Raw genomic sequence first — 22,070 nt, 5'->3', positions numbered from 1 at the left:
ACAAGAGCCATGTATGTTATTGATCAGCTGTTTCTTTAAACTTGCGGTACGCTGTTTATTGATCAGTTGTGACGGGATACACGCGATGTTTTGTTTATTGATCAGCTATGATCACCAGAGTCCTATCTACCGATCGGCTGTCACTGTTAATACACCGCAGTGTACTGTTAATGCTCAGCTGAGCCCTGTGCGCCCGACACCTCTCCCGGGCATCGCCATGTCCTGTCCCGTCCTTTCAGACGTCTCTGCCGTCCGGTAATGCTCTGTTGATTAAACCTCCATGACACGTGGCCGACGAAGGCCTCTTTATTCACTTAGTCGCGACCTCGCGTGTGTTCGATCGGCTGCCGCAGGTCACTGACCTGAACAGTTTATTAATCCGATATCGCTCCGAGGCTTTCAGGGCCTATTTATCGATCCACAGTCACTCACCGCGCGCAGGGTCTTAGCTGTCACCAGCAGCTTGTAACCCACCTGTCCATTGACGGCCCACCACGAGAGGCTGCAGTCAGGCCCGGACTGGCCATAGCGGGCATCGGGCAATCCCCCGGTGCGCCGCAGGGTGGGGGCCAGTTTTGAGCCCCTGGGGGCCGATTTTGCAACAAAATCGTCCGAAAACAGGCCCTAGCAAAGCACTCGGTGTCACCTCCAACACCCCCAAGTGGGGGGGGTGGGGCTGCCGAGCACTTTGCCAGGGCCGGTTTTGGTTCCCAGTCCGGCTTGCTGCAGTCCCTGCTCCATAACGCATTCTGAATACGCCCCCCTCCTCCCCTGTCATTCCTCATTCGCCAGCCATAGCGAGCCACTCACCAGGGCAGCGACATGGACGAAGAACAACATGTCCTCAAACACACAGAGCTTTTTAACGCAGATTTTTGTAGCGCGAACTCGACCCGAAGGGATTGGGGCGCTTTTTGTAGACACTGGCGGGAGCAGGAGAGCCCGGGGATGAACGGGGGGAAAAAACAATACCTGGGTGAACAGGCTGCGGACTATTAACGCCTCCCCTCGCATCACGGCGCTGCAAGCACACCCCACTGTTCACATGAGGTTAATAATAAAAACTCAATGACGGTCTTGTACTATATCGTCTCGTGTTTCTGACTCAGCCTCGAAGCACTGCAAGTTAATCACACTTGGTTTACCGACCTGGTAAGGATGAAAAGCTGAGCAGCCCCTACAGCGACTGAAGTTCACGCTGACCTGCAGTCACAGACAAATTTCAGCATTCTACTGAGCGATGTCACACGTCACAGTCGCGCCTAGAGGCATGTGGCTGTGCGCAGCCTCCCCCTGAGCGTCAGCCGGGTCCCAGGTGGAATTTGCCCGGCCATAGCCGAGGGTTGCGTCAGGCAAGGGTGTGCATTTCAGACCCACATTACCGAACCCCTTCCGTGGGAATGCGGCACAGCTATTCCCTCGGCGCATTCCTGGCCGCCGTTAATACTCCATGTGGGGCCCGTGTCTGCTAAGTATGCAGGGACTCGGATACTGTCATGCGTGCCAGTGTGTGAGGCCTGTGTGTATGTGTGCTGATCAGCACGTATTGGTTTATCGACTTTGGATTCAGCACCCCTCTGTACAGACCTTCTGACCTAAGACAGTGATGCAAGACAGCAGTGTGGGCGAGATTCATGCCAAGTAAGGGCCAGACCAATAGGTCTTGTCCCGGTGGACAGACTGTTGGATTTGCTGATGCTTGTTTAATTTTGCTGTGGATTTTGCTCAACTTTATTGTTGGGGGGAGCTGCTGGAACCTCAACAATATACAAAAATGCAAAAAAGGAACATGCTTGTTATCTAAAAAACCCAGATTATCCTCCTAATCCACGCCACTCTCCTTGTGGGGGCGTTCCTTGTTATGAGGCAGAATGCGGTACCTCACAGTGAAGTTAGCCAATCACTAGAGTGCGCTGACCCACTGCCTCATGCCGTATGGTGTAGTGGGTGGGATAAAATGCGAGTGACACAATAACAGATCAATGACTGAAGAGAGCCGCCTGAAAGCATCATAAGCAAATACATTATACATATCATTTAAGAAAAATCAAAAGGTCTTGGCTAACGCCAGACCTAAAAGGACACAAAGTTATTTCTACAAATAGCCCCCTTTGTCAAATTTCCAACTTTTGGGGAGTTTGTAAAGGTTTCCTGAACAACTTGGAAGGTGTGTAAGTTACAAGTTTCAATGGATGTTCATAGAATCATTTTGTGAATTTCTAATTCCGAGTGTACGAAGCCATTTGAGTATGCTTACATGTACACAGTCATGCATGGGAAAATATGTTGCTTTTGTGTAATTAAATTCACTATTCTTCTTCATAAGCAAAGTATGTTGCCCAATGGAAATCCAATTCCACTACATCCACACTCATTTTGTGGTGGCTCCTTTCCCTTCGCAACCTGGGAAATGATTTACTCCTGCTGTTGATAAGAGTAAATCTACCATCATTTCCACAGTGGGGAAGGGCTCTGGAAATTTTCTCAACACCTACAAACAAATCCTTTTGTGGATGTGTCCAAACTGGAACGCCCACTCCCAAACCCTGAAGACGATTTAGTTCAACAAAAAATGTGGCTTAATATCTTCAAGACCATAGTAGAATAATTGATAGCATTCTATTAATTATAAATATCCTAAATAGGTCCTTCAGATATTGTTGTGAGCTCTTTTCTTGATGTGAAAAGGGAAGCATATATGATCGAATAACTAAGTCACTGACTTTGGAAATCTGAGACCTGTGTTCGAATTACCTCAAATTCACTTCAAGTGTTGACAAATCAATCAATCTCCCTGTGCCTAAAATGTAAAAAAATGTAAATGCAATTGTGTAATTCAAAGATATGAATGCTGATACTGTATTGTGTCCCAGACTCCAACATAATAAGCAACATTCTGCAATTTCCCAGCTGGCTTTGAGCTTTATTAAAATGGCAAAATATACATGGATATATACAAATATGCTTTCTGGAAGGGCAAGCGATAGATTTTCCACCATCCACTTATCATCCCCCACATTTCATGCAGTTTTGTAAGCAGCAGGGTCTTACTGTCTTGCCTTTACAAAGCTCTTGTTTCTGCATCTAATGCAGGAACAAGAATGTAGACATATTATTGAAAGTTATTATTGATGGAGTTAATTTGCCCCATATCAATTAAACTTTTATAAGATAAACCCTTTTGGTCATACTGACAAATTCATACCTCTCTTAAAAGCATTAAAAGCATAGGTCATTTTCACATTTGTAGTGGAAATGCAATATTAAAAGGGTTACCAAACTCTACACCTACAGCCATAACATCCATCATGGACAGCGCGTCAGGTTTGGTCGGATACATCATTCCTATAACTATTCAATTGTCATTGTGAGCTTTTAAATCATAAAAATTTACTGTTAATTGTGTAAATAAAAAATGATCTGCCGAAGTGCTCCTCATTTTATTTTTTACAAATTACACAGTAGAAAGTTAATATTAGAAAATAGAAAGCATTGGCAAGGATTTAGGTTTATTGCTTATATGGTGTGCAGATTGGACATGTACAATTGTATTCAGTTATTTATTTAGCATTTCTAAGGTGCATGGTTATCTGTAAAGCTGTCCAGGGGCAAGAAAGTCAGAGAGAAAAAAAATACCTTGTAGCTGATAGCAGAATATAGGTGCAGTAGAATAGAGTGCCAAAAATGTAAACCTATAGATAGGCCTTACCAAATATTTTTGGCAGAGCGGTGAGTGTAGATAAAGGCAATTGAAATATGGATGCTACAGAAAATCAAACAATCCTTATTTCTGTAACAGCAGAGCCCAAATGCATGTCACAGCATTAAAGCGCACTATGCACTAATCAGAATATATCTAATCAAAAGCGTCTCCGCTTCTTTATATATTTGTTTAGTTGGAAAGCTTTCTTGGTTTCTAGTCTTCTTCATGTTAACACACTTCTGTGTAAATGAGGAACACAGCCATGGGCCCCCCACCCCCCAGCCCCCTGCAACAGCTGGATTGGACAGTCCTTATCTGAATCTCACGAAGGACACTCACGTTTGAAATGAATTAAATGTGTAATATTGCGTTCAGTAAAAACAAGACCGGCAATGTATTGAATAAGAAACCTTTTTCCATGTTTTAATCTTCATATATTTCATGAACATAACTAAATTGGCATAGAGTGTTTTCTTTTTAATATGGATAAAAATCCTACCATTTCAATTATACATTTCAAAATTAGTCTTCTGAAAAAATTCCGAGGAAAACTGTCCTGCAGTATACAATCCTCACGTGAAAAGGAAAGTTTTCTCTTGCCAGTAAAGTTAAGACCGCTACAGCAGCCAGCAAAATATAAATTCTGCACAACCCCAAAATAAACGCAGGCTTCCCTGCAGGGTGTGCCTCGTGGAAAAAATAAAACAGACTGCCAGTACTATTCCAGCTTGTGGTGCGCATTAAATGAACATACATACATCGATATTAAAGGCAGTTTCTTTCTTACAAATGTTCTTTTCACATGTGCAGTTAACGCCCATTTAGGCCTCTTCCGCCCAGCAACTGACATTTGTGTCATATCCGGTCCAGTCAGAAAGGCTCCCAGTTGGAATGTGGAACCAAAACTAAGGGTAAGAGAAGTTTCATTCTCACACAATTACATTTAGGTCTCTATTTCAAAGCGCATATAAAAGTCAACCTGCAGACCTGGCCAGAGAACTTAGCTATCTGTGTTTTTACAGCAGGTAATACATTAGGGGTTTCTGCACTTTTAACTTCTTTTAACTGTCCTTTTCTGTACTCAGAATACAAATAAGCATTTGCAATGTCAATAAAGGAATGTTGTAGATAGCATGAGAATGGATATGTATTTGTATGGAAGGAAAGAATTCTAGAATAATGGTGTAATTAAAAAAAGTCAGGTGATAGTTGCACTGTCAAGCCAGACCTAAAAATCCATATAGGTTAATGCCTGCCCTCCTTCCATCTGTGCTGCTGCCAGAGAAAACCACCTCAAATTATCTTGCTTCAGAAGACACTTTAATAGCTTCGCATTGTCACGTGTATTACAAAGTTTAGGCAGCTGGATAAATAAAGAAAATGTTCAAATATGTGTGGAGGGCAAGTACTTTTTTTGTGGAAGCACACAGCTTCTGCCCAATCAAAACATGTATTTGTGGCTCCCAACATGTGAGTGGAGCCAAAGCCTCCTAACTGGCGATTCTCACATAATTGCCTGGCAAAAGCTGCTCTGTCAAGCGAGATCATAGTAAGCAGGACGCCAGGGTACAAGGTTTCTCATGGAAAAGAAGTTGTGTCTGATGCTAATTTTCACACACTGATTTACAGAAAAGTTGGTATTTTATAACAGAATCACACACCTCCAATGATGAAAAATCATGTGATGCATTTTCTATTTTTGTAATTTTAGCGGTAGGGGTTGTCATGTGGTGTGCTATAGGGAGAGGCACAGGAGTGGCCCTGGTAATCTCTCGCACACCAATAATGTCTTAGTTACTTTGTGGATACTGACATACATTTCCTATAGATTATATCCATCCCATTTCCACCCCTCAAACTACCCTCAAAGAGGCTGGTATAAGTGTGTGCATGGAACGGAAAATATATACCATCCGTATATTTTCAGAAGATGAAGGAATGTCTTTACAAAAACAAAAAAAACATTTAATGTGCACAGTCACTTCCAAAAACGTATATGTGCAAGTACACATTTCAGATTTAGGGCGTGATTTAAATTGGGGCGTACGGCCCATGGGACCGCCAACGGGACAGTGTAAATGACACCATTCCCATGGTGGAGAGGCCGCCCACCTAATTTATAAGTGGCTGCCAGGCAGGCGGTCATTTATAAAGGCACTGGCAGGAACCGCTGTCGCGTCAGTTCCTGCTAATTCATTTTACTGATTGCTATGGGACTGCGTCAGAAGGATGCAACCCAGTAGCAAACAGCAATTGTTTTTCTTTTTGAAAAGTAGAAAAGTTTCACTTTGTGCTCATGGTTATGACTCGCACAGCATCACCAAGTCAAACCTCCTGATATTGGTGTTACCTCTCAAAATCATATGTTAAAGCTCAGACCCTGAGTATGTAGTCAGTATCCTGACATTAAATGGTTCTACCAATCTCACAAACCCACAAGAGGCTGGCCACCAGGCTGGGAACATTAGCCAGGTTATATACATATGGGCCATCTATGTGGCTTGTTGGTGAGTACAATGTGCAATAATACAGAACGAGAGGTGTCAAAAGCCAAACTCTGATAAAGCAGATTTTATTGAGATGGTGGGAAAGTCACTGTGTTGAGGAACATCCATGAATGTCAACCACCCTGCGGAAACCCATGACCAGCAGCAGAGCGTAGGACGTGGGACACTGACATCAACTGTCTGCAGAAAGTAGGCTGGGCTTCAACCTCTGCTGGCAAGCTATAGTGAGGCTTAGGAAGATCCACGTGCTTCAACCACGCGGGAGAAGTAGCAGGAATACAAGCTATCCACTGAAGATGCCATCGGCCACCTCCCGGTTGTAAATGGATGTCAACTAACCCCCCACATGCAATGGACTTCAACCAGCGGAGGAGGATGCACATATATTATCAACCACTGCTATGCCAATGGTTATCTATGCTATTTGATACCCTTGCTATACCAATGGCTATCTGTGGGAAATGGAACCCTTGCTATGCCAATGGTTATCTGTGCTATTTGGTACCCTTGCTATGCCAATGGTTATATGTGCTATCTAGTACCCTTGCTATGCCAATGGTTATCCGTGCTATCTGGTACCCTTGCTATGCCGATGGTTACCTGTCCTGTATGGAACCCTTGCTATGCCAATGGTTATATCTGTGCTATATGGAACCATTGCTATGCCAATGGTTATCTGTGCTATATGGAACCCTTGCTATGCCAATGGTTAGCTGTGCTATATGGAACCATTGCTATGCCAATGGTTATATCTGTGCTATATGGAACCATTGCTATGCCAATGGTTATCTTTGCTATCTAGTACCGTTGCTATGCCAATGGTTATCTGGGCTATCTGGTACCCTTACTATGCCGATGGTTATCTGTGCTATATGGAACCCTTGCTATGCCAATGGTTATCTGTGCTATATGGAACCCTTGCTATGCCAATGGTTATCTGGGCTATATGGAACCATTGCTATGCCAATGGTTATATCTGTGCTATATGGAACCCTTACTATGCCAATGGTTATATCTGTGCTATATGGAACCCTTGCTATGCCAATGGTTATCTGTGTTATATGGAACTCTTGCTATGCCAATGGTTATCTGACCTATATGGAACCCTTGCTATGCCAATGGTTATCTCTGCTATCTGGCAACCTTGCTATGCCAATAGTTATCTGTGCTATATGGAACCCTTGCTATGCCAATGGTTATATCTGTGCTATATGGAACCATTGCTATGCCAATGGTTATCTTTGCTATCTAGTACCGTTGCTATGCCAATGGTTATCTGGGCTATCTGGTACCCTTACTATGCCGATTGTTATCTGTGCTATATGGAACCCTTGCTATGCCGATGGTTATCTGTGCTATATGGAACCCTTGCTATGCCAATGGTTATCTGTGCTATATGGAACCCTTGCTATGCCAATGGTTATCTGGGCTATATGGAACCATTGCTATGCCAATGGTTATATCTGTGCTATATGGAACCCTTACTATGCCAATGGTTATATCTGTGCTATATGGAACCCTTGCTATGCCAATGGTTATCTGTGCTATATGGAACCCTTGCTATGCCAACGGTTATCTGTGTTATATGGAACTCTTGCTATGCCAATGGTTATCTGACCTATATGGAACCCTTGCTATGCCAATGGTTATCTCTGCTATCTGGCAACCTTGCTATGCCAATAGTTATCTGTGCTATATGGAACCCTTGCTATGCCAATGGTTATCTGTGCTATATGGAACCCTTGCTATGCTAATGGTTATCTGACCTATATGAAACCCATGCTATGCCAATGGTTATCTGTCCTATATGGAACCCTTGCTATGCCAATGGTTATCTGTGCTATATGGTACCCTTGCAATGCCAAAGGTTATCCGACCTATATGAAACCCATGCTATGCAAATGGTTATCTGACCTATTTGGAACCCTTCCTATGCCAATGGTAATCTGTGCTATATAGTATTCTTGCTATGCCAATCGTTCTTTGTGCTATCTGGCACCCTTGCTATTCCAATGGTTATCTGCTAGATGGTACCCTTGCTATGCCAATGATTATCTGTGCTATATAGAACCCTTGCGATGCCAATGGTTATCTGTGCTATATGGAACCCTTGCTATGCCAATTGTTAACTGTGCTATCTGGCACCCTTGTTATGGCAATGGTTATCTGTGCTATATGGAACCCTCGCTATGCCAATGGTAACCTATGCTATCTGGCTCTTACTATGCCAATTGTTAACTGTGCTATCTGGCACCCTTGCTATGCCAATGGTTATCTGTGCTATATGGAACCCTTGCTATGCCAAGGGTTACCTGTGCTATCTGCACCCTTTCTATGCCAATGGTTATCTGTGCTATATGGAACCCTTGCTATGCCAATGGTTCTCTGTGCTATCTGGCACCCTTGCTATGCCAATGGTTATCTGTGCTATATGGAACGCTTGCTATGCCAACGGTTATATGTGCTATATGGAACGCTTACTATGCCAATGGTTCTCTGTGCTACCTAGCACCCTTGCTAAGCCAATTGTTATCTATGCTATCTGGCAACCTTGCTATGCCAATAGTTATCTGTGCTATATGGAACCCTTGCTATGCCAATGGTTATCTGTGCTATATGGAACCCTTGCCATGCCAATGGTTCTCTGTGCTACCTGGCACCCTTGCTATGCCAATTGTTATCTATGTTATCTGGCAACGTTGCTATGCCAATAGTTATCTGTGCTATCTGGTACCCTTGCAAGGCCAATGGTTATCCGTGCTATATGGAAACCTTGCCATGCCAATGGTTAACTGTGCTATCTTGAACCCTTGCTATGCCAATGGTTATCTGTGCTATATGGAACCCTTGCTATGCCAATGGTTATCTGTGCTATCTAGTACCCTTGCTATGCCAATGGTTATCTGTGCTATCTAGTACCCTTGCTATGCCAATGGTTATCTATGCTATCTAGTACCCTTGCTATGCCAATGGTTATCTGTGCTATCTAGTACCCTTACTATGCCAATGGTTATCTGTGCTATCTGGTAGCCCTTGCTATGCCAATGGTTATCTGTCCAATATGGAACCCTTGCTATGCCAATGGCTGCCTTTCCTATATGGAACCCTTGATTTGCCAATGGTTATCTGTGCTATGTGGCACTCTTGCTATGCCAATGGTTATCTGTGCTACATGGAACCCTTGCTAAGCCAATGGTTATATGTGCTATCTAGTACCCTTGCTATGCCAATGGTTATCTGTGCTATACGGAACCCTTGCAAAGCCAATGGTTATCTGTGGTAAATGGAACCCTTGCTATGCCAATGGTTATATGTGCTATCTAGTACCCTTGCTATGCCAATGGTTATCTGCACTATATGGAACCCTTGCTATGCCAGTGGTTATCTGTCCTATATGGAACCCTTGCTATGCCAATGGTTATATGTGCTATCTGGTACGCTTGCTATGCCAAGGGTTATCTGCACTATATGGAACCCTTGCTATGCCAGTGGTTATCTGTCCCATATGGAACCCTTGCTATGCCAATGGTTATATGTGCTATCTAGTATCCTTGCTATGCCAACGATTATCTGTGGTAAATGGAACCCTTGCTATGCCAATTGTTATCTGGGCTATCTGGTACCCTTGCAATGCCAATGGTTATCTGTGGTAATTGGAAACCTTGTTATGCCAATGGTTATCTGTGCTATCTAGTACCCTTGCTATGCCAATTGTTATCTGGGCTATCTGGTACCTTTGCTATGCCACTGGTTATCCGTGCTATCTGGTACCCTTGATATGCCAATGGTTATCTGGTACCCTTTCTATGCCAATACTTATCTGCACCCTTGCTATGCCAAGAGTTATCTGTGCAGTCTGGCACCCTTGCTATGCCAAAGTTTATCTGTGCTATATGGAACTCGTGCTATGCCAATGGTTATCTGTGCTATATGGAACTCTTGCAATGCCAATGGTTATATGTGCTATATGGTACCCTTGCTATGCCAATGGTTCTCTGTGCTACCTGGCACCATTGCTATGCAAAAGGTTAGCTGTGCTAGACCGTATCTTTGCAATGCCAATGGTTATTTGTGCTACAGGGAACCCTTGCTATGCCAATGGTTAACTTTGCTATCTGGCACCCTTGTTATGCCAATGGTTATCTGTGCTATATGGAACCCTCGCTATGACAATGGTGATCTATGCTATCTGGACCCTTGCTATGCCAATGGTTAACTGTGCTATCGGGCACCCTTGCTATGCCAATGGTTATCTGTGGTAAATGGAACCCTTGCTATACCAATGGTTATCTGTGCTATCTAGTACCCTTGCTATGTCAATGGTTATCTGGGATATCTGGTACCCTTGCAATGCCAATGGTTACCTGTGGTATATGGAACCCTTGCAATGCCAATGGTTATATGTGCTATATGGTACCCTTGCTATGCCAATGGTTCTCTGTGCTACCTGGCACCCTTGCTATGCAAAAGGTTAGCTGTGCTAGACTGTATCTTTGCAATGCCAATGGTTATTTGTGCTACAGGGAACCCTTGCTATGTCAATGGTTAACTTTGCTATCTGGCACCCTTGTTATGCCAATGGTTATCTGTGCTATATGGAACCCTCGCTATGACAATGGTGATCTATGCTATCTGGACCCTTGCTATGCCAATGGTTAACTGTGCTATGTGGCACCCTTGCTATGCCAATGGTTATCTGTGGTAAATGGAACCATTGCTATACCAATGGTTATCTGTGCTATCTAGTACCCTTGCTATGTCAATGGTTATCTGGGATATCTGGTACCCTTGCAATGCCAATGGTTACCTGTGGTAAATGGAGCCCTTGCTATGCCAACGGTTATCTGTGCTATATGGAACTCTTGCTATGCCAATGGTTATCTATGGTAAATGGAACCCTTGCTATGCCAATGGTTATCTGTGCTATATGGTACCTTTGCTATGCCAATAGTTATCTGTGCTATCTAGTACCGTTGCTATGCCAATGGTTATCTGGGCAATCTGGTACTCTTGCGATGCCAATGGTTATCTTACCAATATGGAACCCTTGCTATGCCGTTGGTTATCTGTCCTATATGGAACCCTTGCTATGCCAATGGTTATCTGTGCTATCTAGTATCCTTGCTATGCCAATGGCTATCTGTGGTAAATGGAACCCTTGCTATACAAATGATTATCTGTGCTATCTAGTACCCTTGCTATGTCAATGGTTATCTGGGCTATCTGGTACGCTTGCAATGCATGTAATGTAAATGTAAATTGATACTTGTATAGCGCACTATTTACCCGCAACGGTCTCAAGGCGCTTGTACGGATACCGCTGTGGAACCCAGCCTGGCTTTCCCTGTGAGGCGTCCACTCCTGGGCACCCCCAAGGTGGAAGCCAGGCATCCTTAGCGTTCTGGGGGCCGTTGAGGACATTAAGCAAGCTATTGCCCAGAGTTGCAGAGTGGGACTCCGTGATTGGAATAGGCACCGAGGCGAGAATTATCAGGTCCGTGGAATTTTAATGGTTATCTGTTGTAAATGGAACCCTTGCTATGCCTATGGTTATCTGTGCTATATAGTAACCTTGCTATGCCAATTGTTATCTGTACTATCTGGTACCCTTGCTATGCCAATGGTTATCTGTGGTAAATGGAACCCTTGCTATGTCAATGGTTATCTATGCTGTCTCGTACCCTTGCTATGCCAATGGTTATCTGGGCTATCGGGGTACCCTTCCTATGCCAATGTTTATCTGGTTATCTGGTACCCTTTCTATGCCAATAGTTATCCATCCTATATGGAACACTTGCTATGCCAATGGTTATCTGTGATATCTGGTACCCTGATTATGCCAATGGTTATCTGTGCTATATGGAACCCTTGCTATGCCAATGGTTATCTGTGCTATCTGGTACCCTGATTATGCCAATGGTTATCTGTGCTATATGGAACCCTTGCTATGCCAATGGTTATCTTTGCTATCTGGTACCCTGATTATGCCAATAGTTATCTGTGCTATATGGAACCCTTGCTATGCCAATGGTTATCTGTACTATCTGGTACCCTGATTATGCCAATGGTTATCTGTGCTATATGGAACCCTTGCTATGCCAATGGTTATCTGTGCTATCTGGTACCCTGATTATGCCAATGGTTATCTGTGCTATATGGAACCCTTGCTATGCCAATGGTTATCCGTGCTATCTGGTACCCTTGTTATGCCAATAGTTATCTGTGCTATATGGAACCCTTGCTATGCCAATGGTTATCTGTGCTATCTGGTACCCTGATTATGCCAATGGTTATCTGTGCTATATGGAACCCTTGCTATGCCAATGGTTATCTGTGCTATCTGGTACCCTTGTTATGCCAATAGTTATCTGGGCTATATGGAACCCTTGCTATGCCAATGGTTATCTGTGCTATCTAGTACCCTTGCTATGCCAATGGTTATCCGTGCTATCTGGTACCCTTGTTATGCCAATAGTTATCTGTCCTATATGGAACCCTTGCTATGCCAATGGTAATATGTGCTATCGGGTACCCTTGCTATGGAAAACTCAATGGCTCCCCATCCCCCAGAGACCTCATGCTCTGCCAGTGGCTCTGCGTCGTGTGTGACAACCTAAGCCACTCTTGGTTTTTAAGCTAAGCCCATTGCATGCTGGGTGTTCTCAGACCTTGTTTACAGTGCGTAAAGTGAAAGTGCCAGGATGCAAGGTGTTAGTGCCTAGAAGGCCAGGGCTGGAGGAAGGGCATGGGGCGGTATATCTGCTTTAACTTTCCGAGACAGGCACTTACTCCTCCGACTGGCAGTCTATGATGGCAGTGCTTTCTTCACGGGTGGAGCAGAGGATGCCAGGCCCAGAGAAAGGAATAACGGGAAGGCAGGGAGGGAGGGTGATATGGCACAGACCAGCTGGACCACTGATGGAATTAGAGCCGCCTCTCTGCTCAATCAGCCTGATTTCTCCTTGACTCTCGAATGACCCGGGGCTGCAGCTCTGCACAACGGCACCCACTGCTAGCCTGGGAGAGGCGCGCTGCCATAGGGTGCCTTCTGTGCCAACGCAGTCAGCACCAAACCTACCTCTCGGCCTCTGAACTTCTGTCCTCGTGCCACGGGAGGGTGTGATAGGGCTCAGGGTTATCTCTGCCAGTGTGTCACATCACACGGTGCTCCCACCCCCAGTGCGACAGCACACAGTGATTGTTGTATTAACCTCTCAGGCACAGCAGCCTGGACATGTGCCCGCTCTGTGCCACATTGCAATGCTGTGGGGCCCTCTGTGTCGCACTGCGAGATCAGACTGCACTGTCGACCCCTCCCTGTCACGGTCCCACATCAGACTGCTCTGTTGTCATCTCTGTCGCAGTGCCACTGAAGATTGTACCAGGGCCTTCTTAGCACATCAGTGTGCCCTGTGCCCACTTTGTCACTTGGCCACGTCGCTTTGGACTGGGTCCTCCTCGTCTCTGTACCAAAGAAACTAGGATGGTGCCCTCATTGCCACTGTAACGCATTTAATTGTACAGCCGTGTCCTCTGCGAGGGGGCTCCGTTAGACTGTACCGTGGTGCCCTTTGGCACTGTGCCACACCAGACTGTGCTCGTATGCCCCTCTGTCGCTGCACCACATAGGACTGTAGTGGTGTGTCACCTGTCACTGTGCCACCTCACCCTGGGGGAGCCTTCTCCCTCCCTGTCCGTGCCACGTCAGTCCGTGTTAGCTCTCTGTCTCTGTTGAAGGTTCGAGATTCTTTTTCTACTTTCTTTATTTCAATCTAGTTCATTTTCCTTTGAACTATCATCTCATTTGTGATTTTGTTTCTGTTTCTTTTTCTCTCTAAATCTGTTTCTTCCGTCGTCCTTCCGTAACGCTGGGAGCTCCTGTTTCCTTCCATTCGTTGTGTCGTGTTGTTTCACTTTATCTTTCTGTCTATTCTTCCTATTTTAATGTATTAATTATCCCTCCACGCCTCTTCATCCTCTTTCCAGGAGACATATCTTTCCTTCGTCCTGTCCTTTTCTGTCGTCCCCCCTATCACTGGCTTTAATCTGTACTGTTCTCTTTTCTTTATGCCTTTTCCCCTATTATTCTCTTTTTTTCTATTTGACTGGTATTTCATACTTCCTTCTCTAGTTCTCTGTTTTTCTATCCTTTTATGTTTACTTCTACCCTTCCATGTTTCAACCTACATCTACTTTCCCACTACTAAGCATTCCCAGATTTGGGGGTGCCTTTCTCTAGTTCTCATGTCTTGCAAACATTTAACCTTGAAATGTGTTTTTATTCCATGCAGCCTGTTTCCAATTTGCACAGCTCAGTGCTTTTGTCACAGAGCACTGTACAGCCAAACCTACAAGTGTTTTCAGAGCCTGTTCTAACTCTCTTTGCCTTTCAAACCCAAATAAAGCAGACATAACAGTGGATTAAATGGAAAATGGGCGTGTCATCTATAGCTGCACCTGTGCCTCCTCCTCAGCAGCTCTTGTTCAGCCTGAGAGCCTAGAAGCTGTTCATTGGCGCTGTAACACAAATAAACACGCGAACAGCTCAAAATCTTTCAGATCTGGCAGCAGAAAAGTCACTTAAACTGCAGCTTCCTAACTGGAGGAATCCCCCTTACCCTTTGGAGCACTACTACGTAGGCGCAGTTTCCTTTTCAGCAACAGCGCTATGTTCGTAAACCTTTCACTTCTAAGAAAAATGGGCCAGATGTACGACGAGCTAAACTGCGCCTCGCAAATTGCGACTCATTTGCGAGTCGTAATTTGCGAGGCTCAATATGCAACGTACAACAGTGGCCCACATGCATCAAGCATTTTTGTAGTCGCAAACGGTGCGATTACTTAAAATCGGCCGTTTGCGAATGCAAAAGTGCTTTTTGGGATGCATGAAGCAATTTTAGAATTCGTAACATTGTTGCGAGTTCTAAAGTTGCGGGTGCTTTTAAGAAGTCGCAGATGTGCGACTTCTTAAAAGCAATGCATCATTACTTTGACAAGTGGAAATTCGCAATTAGGGTTCCAAATTTACCGAGTGGTTGAACCACTCGGTAAATTTGGAAAAAGTGTTTAAAATGTTGAAAATACTTTTTTTTCAACATTCATGTTACGGACACACATGTCCTTAGGACATGTGTGTGTGCAACATGATGCGAAAAATACATTTCAGGGGTGCATGGGGGGGTCCTTTAGACCCCCCCCCTGCACCCATGAAATTTTCTAAGTGCCACTCGCAATTTGCATTGACTCCTATGGGCCTTTTGGCCCATAGGAATCAATGGGAATTGCGAAAATTAACTTAAGAATTCGGTATTTCTTTGGGATTCGGTAAAAATTGCGATTTTTACCGAATCACAAAGAAATACCGAAAAAAATGATGCATAGCATTTTGCACTTCTTAATTTGCGATTCCTTATTTTTCGCAAATTAAGAAATGCAAAATGACACAATGATGCATGTGGGCCAGTGTGTTTAACACTGTTTGCGATTCCCAATGAGGTCACAAATTGCGAGGCTCATTAATATTAATGAGCATCTCACAATTTGCGAGCCCATTGGGAATGACAGGCCCTCCCAGGTATGGTGGCCTGCTGGGCTCCGCAGACCACCATGTCTGGGACTGCTTTTAACCCCTTCGCTGCGGCGGCTTTTCCGGCGCAGCGCTAAGGGGGAGGCGGGGCCGCGCAGCGGTCCCGCGCTGGTGACGGAACCACTCCGTCACGACCCGCGGGTGAGCTGTGCTTGTGACGGAACGGTTCCGTCACCACCCCGCCCGCTCTTTAGAACGTCAGCGCAGGCGCGGAATTCGCGCCGCACAAGCGCGGCGAGCTTGTCGTGACGGAACCGTTCCGTCACCAGCACAGCCCACCCGAGGCTCGTGACGGAACCGTTCCGTCACGAGCATGGGAGGGGTTAAATAAGAAGTTTTTTTTAAAAAAAAGCAGCCCATTTTCCTTAAAGGAAAACAGGTTGTATTTATAAATTTTTAAAAATGAAAAGTTTTAGTTTAATTTTTTAAGGGCAGGTAACGGTCTTTGGGACCAATGCCTGCCCTTAATAAATATTTTAAGAGACAGTCACAAAGTGGAAGGGGTCCCCTGGTGACCCCTTCCACTTTGCGACTGCATTACCACCCTATTGAAGAGGGTGGTAATTTGCGAGTGTTTTGCGACTCCAATTGCGGTCACAAAACATTCATACATTGAATTGCGGACACCATTAGGAAGGGAACGCCCCTTCCTAATAGCGACTCACAATTCCTATATAGCGAGTCGCAAATAAATTGCAACTTGCTATTTAGGAATTGTGCATGGCACAGGGCCATTATGCATGCGCAAACGGATCGCAAACCCGTTTGAGCATGCAATTTAGGGTCGTACATTTGGCCCAATCTTCCTTATCTCTAGATGCAGAAACACTACCTGAGCTCACACTTCTTTACACAGGCTGAGCGTTGCTTTCACCACCAGCACTCGCTCAACAAACCTTTCTCTTCCAGCAGCGATTATTAAATAAAACCTTTCCCTGCCAGCACTAGTACTGCCCAGACCAAACCTTCACTTACACATCCAGGTGTGCCCAAGCAGCACTTTGCATTTGCCATCAGTAGCACCTCTACAAGCCTTTCCTCTTCCATCATAAATAGTGACTTTGATAAGAGTACCCTTCCTCAAAGGGATCATAACCCCACACATGGTACCCACGCCCCTTGTCATACGTTGGTTCTTAGAATTGAAAAATATCATGTAAAAAATTAGAAAGACAGTGGAGGTGCTCAAATAATACCTGTGATGGGGAGATGCACAGAGCAGCACTTACATGCTACCACCACAATATATGGGCTGCTCGGAAACTATACATCTTGGATCAAATTTCCCAGGCAAAAAACTGGTCAAAAATCTTATTTAGAGTCCTCAATGATTTTGTAAATCCTAGAGCATGTACTCTAGACATCCAGCCATCTCAGCCTCTTTGTGATTCTCTGGCAAATCATTTTGAAGAAAAAGTAAACATCTATCAGAATTTACCCTATCTTACCTCCCTCCGCCCATGGGGTTCCAAATTTAGGAAAGTTCAATGAGTTTTCCTTGGAAGAAATTCAGGTGGGACTTGTTTCAGCCAACTCAGGATCTCTTTTTAGATATTTTTTCCCCCAAGATCTCCATTTCTCTCGCCTATCAGTTGGCCCCTGCCATACATTCGATGTTCAATCTTTAGGTTAATACTGGAAAAATCCCTGCAACTTGGAATGCAGCCCAGGTTAGGCCGTTCCAAAAAAGGCTAATCCAGCACCTTCCAACCTCTCTAATTACCGTCCAATCTCATTGCTTCCTTTATTGGGTAAGCTCTTGGAAGGATTAATTAATAAACAACTTTTAGAGTACCTCGAGGTTGACAACACCCTAGACCCATCACAATCGAGTTTCAGACCATCTCACAGAACGGAGACAGCTTTTGTAGTGGTCACCGACCATATCAGTGGTTCTCTAGATGCCAATATACCATCTATGCTAGTATTGCTCGACTTGTCGGCTGAGCTCAATATAGTGTCCCATCCCAAATTACTCTATGGCTACCAGAGATAGGCATTTCTGGACAGCGCTTAATTGGCTTGGCGATTTCCTGTCCAACGGAACCCAAACCATTATTTTAGGCTCCTTTAAATCTCGCATGATATCGCTGGACAAGGGGGTGCCCCAGGGCTCTTGCCTTAGCCCTCTGCTCTTCAACATATATGTTGCACCACTCGCTAAGATTGTAAGAGCATTTGGCTTCGAGATCATATCGTAGGTAGACGATGCACAGCTTGTAATCTCCTTTGAGAAAGATTTAGCCAAAAATAAACAAAGCTTTTTAGACGGGATGACACCAATTGTCACATGGATGAAAAAAACCTGTCTCCAGTAGAATGCAGAAAAACTGAGATAATGCTGTTTGGTAACTAAGTACTGCTGACTGGTGGCCAGCTGAACTTGGGATTGCTCCCAAGCAGATGCTCAAGAACTTGGGAGTCCGCCTTGACCAACCTCTTCCCATGAGAGAGCAGGTGAAGTCAACTTCAGGTTCCAGTTGCCGAATCATGTGCTTATTGAGGAGAGCCTTTCTCTTCCTTTCACTCTCAGCAAGGAAAACGGTGGTACAGGCCCTTGTGATTTGCCACCTGGATTATTGCTACGTTTTGTTGACTTCATCAAACAAGACGTTGCTATCAAAATTGCTGGTGGGACAGAACACAGCGGCTCGCCTCTTTTGCAATTTGCCGTCTGGGCTGTCTCTGCTCCCCTTCTACAGGCCTTGCTTGCAGTGGCTCCAGGTTCAGAAGAGAATCCTTTTAAAAAGGTGTTGTCTAGGGCCGAAAGCCGAGAATGAAGAGGACTGTTAGCACTGTTCCACCTAATGAAGTTGGCCTTGGGATCCCAGATATCACGCTCTATTACAAAGCCGCACAACTGCGGCACCTGGTGGAATGGAGCCGCACTGATTCGGAGAAGCACTGGCTATTCCGGGACCAAACAGTGGCGGGCACCTCCCTTATGAAAATCCCCTTCCTTAAGAAATCGCAGAAACCACCCAATCTTTATGCTTCATACATCACCCGCATCACATTAACATTATGGGACCGGACCAGTAGGAGACACGGTCTGACTACTATCCTCTCCCCCTTGCACCACTTTACGACAATCCTGACTTCTGCCCTGGGATGGGCGAGACGTTTTTTTACATTGGAGAGCCAGAGAATGCCGTGCACTGGGTCACCAGGGGAAGAGCCAAGGGCGGCCTGGCCATCTTCATTAGCCAAGATCTGCAATGTAATATAAGCAACTACCATAGCGTAAATCTGAATTTACAGAAGATTGATCTAAAAAATGGGAAGACTGTGATGACACTGGTTAATTTTTACAATGCTAACAGTAACAATGAAACGTGCCATATTGCCTCTTTAAATGATATTCTGAGCAAAACTGTTTATAATGTATCACGGCATTTGTTGATAGCAGGTGATTTTAATGTTCAACCATGCGGTAACCCAGCTAGTACGCCAATGGGGTCTTTAGGGTGTCATAACGAGGAAGGTTTTCACTTCTCTCATAGTAGGGGTGGCGAGAACCTAAACGACTTAATGAACGAGCACAATTTGATTGTAGCTATGTCGTTGGTCCCCGACACAAAAATCTTCGACACCCCAACCTTCAAAGGGCATGGGCAGGGTTCCTTTATTGATCACATACTATTATCTCCAGATGCTGCCCAATGGGTCTTGCATTTTTCTATTCTCACCAGTATATACAGCGATCATAATCCCCTTGTTATAAACTTGAGTGGTCCATTTTTTGCTAAACGTCAGTCACGTCCCGATCATGGTATGTTAAGGTGCGTAAATGGCAGGCGTCGCATTAAATGGTCAATGGTAAATCAAGACACCTTGTATTCTAATATAACCAGCACATGTGAAGAGGAGCTGTCCGTTTGTCTTTCATCTGATTCAATCCCTTCGAACATTTTGTCTAGGTTTGAGGGGTTGGTCGCTAAAATTGGTTCCATGCTCACAGTGCCAATAAAGGGTCATAGTGAGAATAACTCTAAATGGTTTGACCATAATTGCTCAAAGGCAAGCAGGGACTTGAAACTTGCATTAAAAACCAAACCAAGAGATCATGAATTGATAAAAAATCTTCGCATGGCCTACAGGAAAATAATAGCCATTAGAAAAAAGGAAATTAAGGCAAATGTTATTGAATCCCTTCTTGACCCATCTGTGTTGGGGAATAGCAGTAAGTTTTGGCAAATAATTAATAAACCCATGTTTGAAAATCCAAATGACGCAGCTATTGGAACAAACATCCCTGAGGGGGAGTGGGTGTCCCATTTCAGCACAATTTTTAAGAGCAATGAGCAACGGGAAGTCTTTGATCTTTTAATTCCAACTGCGACCCCACTGTGCTTCACAGTACAAGAGACCGTTAGGGGAATACAGGGTCTAACTACCAACAAGGCCCCGGGTCCGGATGGTTTACCACCGGACCTGTTTAAGTCCAGTACCCCGTTTTGGGCCCCGGTTCTCACGGCTGTAATAAATGCAGCGGTGACAACTGGTTGCCCAAGAACTTGGGGCCTCTCGACTATAGTCCCCATTTTTAAGAAGGGGGACCGCAGTAGCCCGTCATGTTACAGGCCAATTTCTTTACTGAATTCAGTAGTTAAAGTGGTGGGGGGAGTAATTCTTAACAGGTTATCTACTTGGGCCAAAGAAAATAAAATCCTTTCACCCATACAATACGGGTTTAGACCGGATCACTCGACCATCACGCAGTGTCTGAACCTATACCTTATCCTAAGCAAGTACACACTGGCGAGACAAGGCACTGTCTATATGGCCTTCATGGACCTGTCGTCCGCGTTCGACTGCGTAGACAGAAGCCTATTATGGGCCACCTTGCTGAGAATGGGTGTAGAGAGGAACCTCGTCAATTTCCTCGCTGATCTGCATACAGACACTAGGGCGAACGTCCGTTACTCTCAAGACCTTAAGGTAACGGATGAATTTAAAATAAATCGGGGTGTCCGACAAGGTTGCATTTTGGCCCCTTTTTTATTTAATCTGTATATTAATGAACTGGAGGAATCACTTTTACTGGTAGAAGCAGATTACCCCTTAGTCGAGCGCAAAGGGGTACCTGTTCTACTCTACGCCGACGATGCTGTTCTTATTTCTAGAACAGCAAACGGCCTCCAGAAACTTTTAAACTCCTTCCACAAATTTATGGAGTCACGTGGTTTAAGTATAAATAATTCCAAGTCCTTCGTTTTGAAAGCAGGTAAGGGCACTCTGAAACCTGGTCACTTCAGTTTAAACGGGGAAAAAATCCCATCAACCAACTCCTTCTCTTACCTCGGGGTCCTGATAGATCAAAAGTTATCTTGGGGGCCAGCAGTCTCCAAAAAGAAGGGTGAAATTACAAGGGTCAATGCGGCCATCCTCGGCTTTGCAAAAAAGATCGGCAATTGCCCGTTGGCCGCATTGCTTAAATTGTACCAGGCAAAAAGCGTTGCTATTGCCTGTTATGGGAGCGAGCTCTGGGGCTATCGTAAGGTCAAAGACCTAGAGGTCGCAGAAAATAACTTCCTGAAAAAGATCTTAAGACTGCCCAGGGGCACTGGGAATTACTCAGTACACGAGGAGCTGGGGGTCCCCTTTCTAGGTGACAGAATAGCAGTAAGCCCAGTCTTATGCTGGCTGAAATGTTGGTTAAACAATGAAATCCCACTAACACATGCCCTATTGAAAGAAGCTCTACAGTTAGACGGGAGATTTAAGGTACCATGGGTAAAGTATATAAAGGACAGCCTAACGGCAATAGGCCGACGTGATTTGTTTTATGCCCCAAATACAATCAGAAAATCTGATGTGAACCTGGTCAAGAATGCCATAGTTTTGTTAAGATGTACCGATAGGGAAGAGGTTGAGACACAGAAGGTCAGCGTTAGGAAACATCTACTGCTAAAAACATGCTTGCAAATAGAACCTTATTTGACATGGCCAATGTCCAGCTATGAACGGTTTCTTTTAATAAGGTTCCGCTTTGACCTCTACCACCTTCTACTGGCATTCCCGAGTGGTGCCCAGCGGGGCGAAGTGTTGCCAGCTTGTGGCTGCGACGGAAAGTCTCCTCAAGATCTGGCACACTTCCTTTTTATTTGCCCTTATTACTCTACCCCACGGAATTTATACCTTAAACCGTGTCTTAAAAAATTGAGCTTCACACAAATTAAACCCGCACTTTATTACTTACAACTACTGAATATTGACTGTACCCTGTTTATTTGTAATTTTTTTAAAAAAGCCATCTGCTTTAGGAAAAGCA

General features: G+C 44.6%; 1 protein-coding gene and 1 long non-coding RNA gene across 4 annotated transcripts in view; one reads left to right on the top strand and one right to left on the bottom strand.

Annotated features, from left to right (window-relative positions):
- TNS1 (tensin 1) overlaps positions 1-22,070 on the bottom strand; it is a 1,287,061-nt gene that overhangs the window by 595,009 nt on the left and 669,982 nt on the right. The window lies entirely within an intron of this gene.
- LOC147729590 (uncharacterized) overlaps positions 13,979-22,070 on the top strand; it is a 145,829-nt gene continuing 137,737 nt past the window's right edge. The window contains exons 1-2 of the long non-coding RNA XR_015308333.1: positions 13,979-15,002; positions 15,674-15,738. This is a non-coding gene — a long non-coding RNA (uncharacterized LOC147729590). The remainder of the gene's footprint in view (positions 15,003-15,673; positions 15,739-22,070) is intronic.

The sequence above is a fragment of the Lissotriton vulgaris genome, chromosome 2_1, assembly GCF_964263255.1.
Source record: "Lissotriton vulgaris chromosome 2_1, aLisVul1.2, whole genome shotgun sequence".
Taxonomy (NCBI): domain Eukaryota; kingdom Metazoa; phylum Chordata; class Amphibia; order Caudata; family Salamandridae; genus Lissotriton; species Lissotriton vulgaris.
Note: the sequence above shows the minus strand (reverse complement) of the source record. Positions and strands in the feature narration are given on the sequence as shown.